The sequence below is a fragment of the Terrapene carolina genome, unplaced genomic scaffold, assembly GCF_002925995.2.
Source record: "Terrapene carolina triunguis isolate 2854851 unplaced genomic scaffold, T_m_triunguis-2.0 Scaffold250, whole genome shotgun sequence".
Taxonomy (NCBI): Eukaryota; Metazoa; Chordata; order Testudines; family Emydidae; genus Terrapene; species Terrapene triunguis.
In genome coordinates, this window is record NW_020664601.1 from 950904 (window position 1) to 958564 (window position 7661).

The following is a 7661-nucleotide window of genomic DNA, read 5'->3' on the forward strand; positions in this document are numbered from 1 at the left end:
GCCCTGACCCCGAAACCCCCCCCCCCCCCCCCAGGTCTGGGGTCCTGGCCACAGGCCCTGATCAGCCCTCTGCTGGCCTAGGTGAACAGAACCCTAGGCTGGCAGCGAGCTGAGCAGGCTGGTGGCGTAAGATCAGCATTTTAATTTAATTTTAAATGACGCTTCTTAAACATTTTGAAAACCTTGTTTACTTTACATACTTTAGTTATATAATATAGACTTATAGAAAGAGACCTTCTAAAAACGTTAAAATGTATCACCGGCACGCAAAACCTTAAATTAGAGTGAATAAATGAAGACTCAGCACACCACATCTGAAAGGTTGCCGACCCCTGAGATAGACCATCCCTGACAGGTGTTTGTCCAACTTGTTTTTAAAAGCTTCCGATGATGGGGACTCCCCAGCCTCCCTTGGAAATCTATTCCAGAGCTTAACTACCCTTGTCGTTAGAAAGTTTTTCTAAATCTCCCTTGCTGCAGATTAAGCCCATTGCTTCTTGTCCTACCTTCAGAGGACATGGAGAAAAACTGATCACCGTCCTCTTTATAACAGCCCTTGATATTGGAAAACTGTTCTCAGGTCTCCCACCTCAGACTTCTTTTCTCAAGACGACACCTGCCCAGTTTTTTCTAACCTTTCCTCACAGGCCAGGTTTTCTAAGCCTGTTGTCATTTTTGTTGCTCTCCTCTGGACTTTTTCCAGTTTGTCCACATCCTTCCTAAATCATCACTTGGTATTTTCAACTGCCCGTAGGCTAAAATTTGTTCCCATAAAGTGACTGAACAATTAACAGACTCACCAGTAAAACTCACTGTTCACAGGCAATTTGGAAGCCAAATAAAGGGGTTAGAGTTGAGTAAGTTGTTCATTGCAAACATTTTAGCTAGTTCTGGCATGATTTGGCTCAGTCTACATTGGCCAGCCAAAATGCGTTTTCCCTCATTGTTTCCTTGTGCTCCCAGTCTGTCTGTCACCACCTGTTGTCACTTGTCTTATATCTAGATTACAATCTCCTCAAGATAGTGACTGTCTTTGTTCTGTGTTTGTACAGTGCCTGGTACACCAGGGCCTACTCAACACGGGCTCCCTCAGTGGTACTGCAAAACAAATACATAATGGGTCTGCACCTTGTTTTGGTTTATTTATAGTGTATTTAAAAGCTCTGAGGTGTTTTCCAGCTTGTGCTTTTAGCTTTAGAAATATGAAAAATGTCAGGTCACTTCTCCCTTGTTCTTGCTGGGTGAAGCAAGGCAGGAAGCACACTAGATACCCGATACTAGTCGACAAAGATTACATGAGCCACGTATCAAACAACAACAACAACAACAACATTCATATGGTCTGAATCAGCTTCACATCAAAACTATGAAAAGAATCCTGAGTGAGGACACCTTGAGCTGCTACTCACTCACCGGAATCCTAACTAGAAAGCCATTCTGCTGGACACAATGCCACACCTTGGTATGTTCCCTGCTGTCAGCCAAAGCAAACTCCAGAAATAGAGCTTCACCCAGGAAGAGAATACAATGCTCGGAGATGCCTAGAAAGTTGGGGGAGGCAGGTTCAACTCAACTGGCTAAATGCTTTGAATTCCTCTCTCTCTACACCTAGGAACCCACGTGCACTATCTCTAGGTGACTAACTCTGACATCTTAACTATTCACAGCTGTTGCCAGAAGACTGGGAAAAGGCAGGTGTAACTAGAAGCATGAGTGTTTAAGAGAATGCACTGCATATGTATCTTCAAGTGATGGATGAACTACAGAATGTTTGGAGACTTAGCCAAAGTCTATCTGAACCACAAGCACCGACTTTCCAATGTGCTGGGCGGTGCTCGTCTCCCGGCTCTGCTCCAGGCCCTACCCCCATTCCACCCCTTCCCAAAAGGTCCCACCCCCGCCCCGCCTCTTCCTGCCAGGTTCCGCCCCCTCCCTTGGAGCACACCACGTCCTTGCTCCTCTGATCCAGCGGGCGGGAGGTGCGGGGAGGGGGGGAGGTGCTGATTGGCGGGGTCTGCCAGTGGGCGGGAAGCACTGGGGGGGAGCTGATGGGGAACTGCCGGTGGGTGCTCAGCACCCACCATTTTCCCCCCCCATGGGTGCTTCAGCCCCAGAGCACCCATGGAGTTGGCGCCTATGATCTGAACTCTCTGCTCTACACAAGGGTGATGGCAGCCTGGCTGAATGAGGGAGATTCCACAACCTTCTGCTCTAGTTGGGTGGCCAGGACCACCCCAGGAATAGCTCTTCCCTACAGGATTTCAATACTTTCCCAAGCCAGCAAGGGCTGAAGTATGTGATCATGGAATTAAAACAAAACAAAACAAAAACACCACTTTGAAAAATACTTGGTGTGTGTTTTGGGCAAGGATGGGATGAGGGAAGGAAGGAAGGAACATTTTAAAGTTATTAATTTCTATTACAGTAACCCTTAGGAACTCACTGAAGAACATAAGAACAGCCATACTGGGTCACAATGCCAGGTGTTCTAGAGGGAATGAGCAGAACAGGTAATCATCAAGTGATCCATCCCGTCACCCATTCCCAGATTCTGGCAAATAGAGGCTAGGGACACCATCCCTGCCCATCCTGGCTAATAGCCATTGATGGACCTATCCTCCATGAACGTATCTAGTTCTTTCTTTAACCCTATTATAGTCTTGGCCTTCACAACATCCTCTGGCAAAGAGTTCCACAGGATCAGTACCCCATTGGGCTAGGAACCAAACAGACATAACTAAGTTAGCCAAAGCAACTAGAGGAACTAACTCATGGAGACAGTCACATTATACACAACAGTGAAGTAGTTCTGCTACAGGCCCCCTTGTCTCCCCAAAAATTTACAGCTGACTGGAAACAGCTGGTTTTAAAACACTCCATGATGATGAATTCCGGCTGTTCTATCATGGTGTGAGTGACCAGCATAGATGGGGCTGAGTTAGAGATGGGTACAAGCTGCTGCTTTCAGATCAAGATAGGACCTTTTAGCAAGACTGGACATGGGTTTCATAGTTTGGACTCATCTCTAGCCTAGAAGAGTCTCTGAACTCCATTTAACCCCCTTCCACAGCAGCCAGAGTACAGACCAAGTTACTACTGGAAACTGGTTCAGGCTATTTAAAAGGGGTTCCGGTTTCCCAGCCCAGCATACACAGAACCCAGAACAAGATGGCATCCCAGTGTCTGGCTGGGTAGTGGCTGCTGAATTTTCTCTGGCAATTATTTCTGGCTGGAAATCTGTTTTTTTCCTCCTGCAAGGCTGGCTCAGTGCAGTGATAATGCCCAGGTATTTCTGCTGAGAGCAATGGTTCTCGTGGGTTAGCTGGATTTATTCCTTCTTTTTATTTCAATTACTCCAACAAGTTGGCAACAACTCACTGGGGATTTTCCAGGCAATAACTGAAGCAGGAAAAGCAGCTCTCAGTCATTCTCCCCGCCCCAGCTGTGGGGCGTAAAGGTGACGGGGTAAGTATTTTCAAAAGTGTATTGTTTACTCCCAGTTATCTTTATCTGGGAGGAATAAAAAGACCTTTACAAAACAGCATAAGCCATTAAAAGGTTTCCAACATGTACCAGAGGAGTGTGCTAAAGAACACCTCAGAGCTCAGATTGCCTTTGACAAACTCATCACTGTAGAAGGTCTTTGTCAGAGTCCCCCACCAAGTTTATCAGCGTTTGAGTGAAACTCACTACTTAATGCTTTACAATGAGACACTGGGAGGCCATGTTTATACTCAGAAGAACATATCGAGTTAGAATAACAACTTTTCCAGTACCCTGACCCCAGGTTAGAAGAGAAGGGTACTGGGACTCCTGCTCCCATAAGTTTCAAGATCTCCCCATTCTTACCATCTAGCCACAAAGAAAGGAGTGCAGTCACAATCTCCTGAAAGCTGTTGCGAAGGCCAGGCTGAGAACCCGTGTGTTAATGCACATGTTCTACTTAGCATGAGATTGCCCTTACTGTGGACAAGAACAGTTGTGTTTAAGGGCATATTAGTTGGTCCTGGTTAACCCTAGAGTCTGATTTGACAGGATCCAATTAGCAATAGCAAGTTTGCATCTTTATGTATATCACACGGAAGGGATGGAAATGCACAGTTTAAATACTGGGGATCACCCAGCAACCATGAAGACCTGAACAGAACGGTTAGCTACAGACACTGCATGGCTGGCAGCTTTTGAAGATGCTACTCATCCTCTGCCCCACGTCTTGCCTCTCTCCAGGCCTGTCCTATCCTGTTTGATAACAGGTACCAAACACAGCTCCCTGACTGCGTTGAAAATGGTTGTCTCCCTGGCAGAGACAGGGTCCAGCACCCATTTTAGCAAAGAGTGGCAGACTTTACTCTCACCATGCTAGACCCTGGCAAAGCCAGCAAGGCATCTCTTTTCAACTCCAGCTGAGTGGGACTGGGTGAGCAGCGTATGACACCCACCGGGATGGAGTCTGTAGTGCACACACAGCCCATAAGTTCAAAGCAGCTCTTTGCATTATCTGCATTTCCCCCCACCCCTCATGAACCCCACCTCCCTAGTTCAGGGGATGCCTTTTAAAGGTCAGGGAAGTAACCAGGGTGATTAATGTGAGAAAGGGCCTTTTCATGGCTGCCTTGATTTACAAGGTTATGGCCACTGCTAGTATGTGGAGGAGGGTGGGAACAGCCTTCAGGCAGCAGTCTGCTAGTCATCTCAGCAACTTGTTTGAATACATCACTCCCTGGGTGAGGGTAGGGATGGAGGAATCCTGACCACCCGTGCAGAGGAGGGATTAGCAGAGCTTGGTTCATTCATGAAAGGAAGGGGGGAAATAATCTTCCCTAAAACCAAACCCAGCTCTGAGTCCAAAGAAATGGCCTTGCTGAAGGGGTGGTTTCTTCAAGCTCTCACCCAAGGACACGTGCATCTGGTCACACCAATAGAGCGACAGATGCGTCAGTACTCTAGGTCTCTGCATAGGGCAGGCGAGGCTTTACAGGGGCTGTGGAGGAGAAGGGTTTCATATGATGTGTCCCATTTCGGATTTTCTGGCAGCAGCTGCCACATCCATGTTCAAGGCCCAGATTCTCCTCCCAGTTAATGGGAGTTTTGCTGCTGACTTTAATGGAAGTAGGACCTGGCTCATTGTGAAGCAGTTTCCCACCTCCTTTTCTGCTCTCCTGCAGTAACAGTCTCCACTGGACCTCGACTATACCTTGCCCAAGAAATCTGGACCCGGACAAAAAATAATTGATTACCCCCGCCATAAGGTCTCTTCCTCATTTTAAGTGAGGTCTCTCTTTCACACACTCATTTCATCTGAGGTGGGAGGTGTCTCCATTTCAATTTCACCTTAGACACGTTCTAGAGTTGGCCTACTCGGGTTTGACGTGTCTCTCATGGACTCTAGTTTGTGTGTGATCATTGGTTCTTTATGTGGTAAGCTCTGTCTTGGTTTTGCACATTCTGCAATAGAACCACGATCTGCTAGCATGAAGACTACTGTGGGGACTGATAGCTACCTAGCTTGCTGTGGTTTTTCACCTTCTTTCTAGTAGGCAGCATACGTCACGCTCACTAATCTTTGATAAATTGGCTATTGTAGATCCCCGCAGCCAAGCACCTGGAACAATCCTAAGACTTAAAATGACCTGCCAAGGATTTTAAGTATTTGGGCTTGTACCCTTTACCATGTACAAAGGCAGGCCTGAAAGATGAGTCTTAAAGCTTTCCTCACCCTGCTTTTGCTTTTTTAAAAACCCTAGAAAGTCAGCTCTGGTTTTCCCTGGATTTGCTCAGAGGGCCTCTAGGTTGCCTTGGAGAACGTACGTGGTGAGCTCTCATGCCTTAACCCAGGAGGCTCTCAGACTGGGGTCCATGGAGAGCTGGCTGCTCATATGATGCTGGCTCCTTCTCATTTCCAGCTCTACAAAAGGCAACTAAAAATAGTTTCTTAACATGGCTTTTCCACGTGAGCCATCGCTTTAGTTGCCACAGGCCTATTATTCAATCAGCAGGAGGGCAAGGTGTCCGCAGGACAGTCTTTCTATTAAGACGTGCTGCATACAACGATCGAGTGCATGAGAGGAGGGCTGCATGAGGGAACTAGATGTGACAGACACTCAGCTTTGGTTAAAAATGCATTTCTAGGCCTTCTTCCATGCAAAAAGCCTTAAAAACAATCCTGACACAAATAGACTACTAGGCCTCAACGGAGCAAGCAGCTGAGCCCAATTTAAGCAGCATACCTAGGATGATAATTTGTTGCATTCCTGCAGTGCCTAGTAGCCCCAACTAAGATCAAGGTCCTAATGTGCTAGGTGCTGTATATACACTAGTAAAGGGTAGTCCCTGCTCCAAAGAGCTTACAGTCTAAATAGACAAGACATTGTCCAGTGCGAGGGGAAATAGAGGCACAGAGAGGGGCAGTGACTTGGCCAAGGTGATACAGCAAATCAGTGGCAGAGCAGGGAATAGAATCCAGTCTCCCAAATCCCAGTACAGTGCCCTATCCGCTGTACCGCCACTGCTTCGGAGAGGATTCCTTCCACCCCCACAATTTTTAGGTCAAATGAGTTTCTGTCAAAGAATCATCATGCCAACCCTCCCCAAAGTCAGTTTTTTACAGTGATGCAATAAATGGCAAATAGGAAGTCAGAAAAAAATGGTTCTGCAGGCTTCCCCAGATTGGTGGCTCTCTTGATGATGCTAAAGAAATGCAAGTTATTACAATGCAAGCCTAAAAGACCAAGTATGTATGCATGTGAGGGAGCATTTTTAACCAGCAAGTCGCAACATACATATTTCCATTAGCTAGCGAAAACCATGCAGCCATGTTTATTGATCCATAATTCTCAGTTCTATCAGAAGGTTCCTTATTTGCATTCCTCACAAGTATGCCTGTAGAGCAAAACGCATTATAGAAAGGAACCCTTTGGAAGCATGGTAGGGCTCTTCAGATTCTAAGGATTTCGCCAGTTTTTCTCCACAGGTTTCTATGGGACCATGGTCCTAAATTAGGCAATGGATGCTCAACGCCAACAGTTTCATATGGAAATAAAACACTCTGTGTCTAAGAGGAGGCAAGTCGCAGATAAATATGATGCTGTAGATGGCCAGAGGTATTGAAAACGGAAAAGCTTACTGATATGCAATACTCATAAGACACCCAATAGTGACAAGCTATTTTCCTAACACTTAGGGCTTTAATCAAAGTTCACTGCAATTGGTGGAAGCCCTTTTCACTTATTTCAATGGCCTTTGGATCTGGCCCTTATTTGGGAGAACACCGCAGCTTATGTGCATCACTCTGGTTTCCTGCAAATTTGGCTGTGCCAATGCTACTCTCCACGATGTATTTTCTCCCATAAGGCCCAATCCCAAAGGTGCCAAGTACCTTCTGAAGGGGGCCAAGGACCTGTTGCTCACCACCCTCAATTCCCATTGGCTTCCTCTCTCCAGAGATGGTCCGTGTACAGCCACCGCACTGTATTTTTGAGCTGGTAGGCACAGAGATAAAGACTGGGCAGTATTTTTTGAACTGGGCAAGCACAACGTTTCACAGGGAGTGGTTAGTATCACAGCTGCCTTCTTCCCCACGCGAGGAGAGTCAATACACTCGTGTCACAGCTCATTCAGCATGACCTAGGGAAACTCATGACCCAAGCACAGCTACTGAGTCA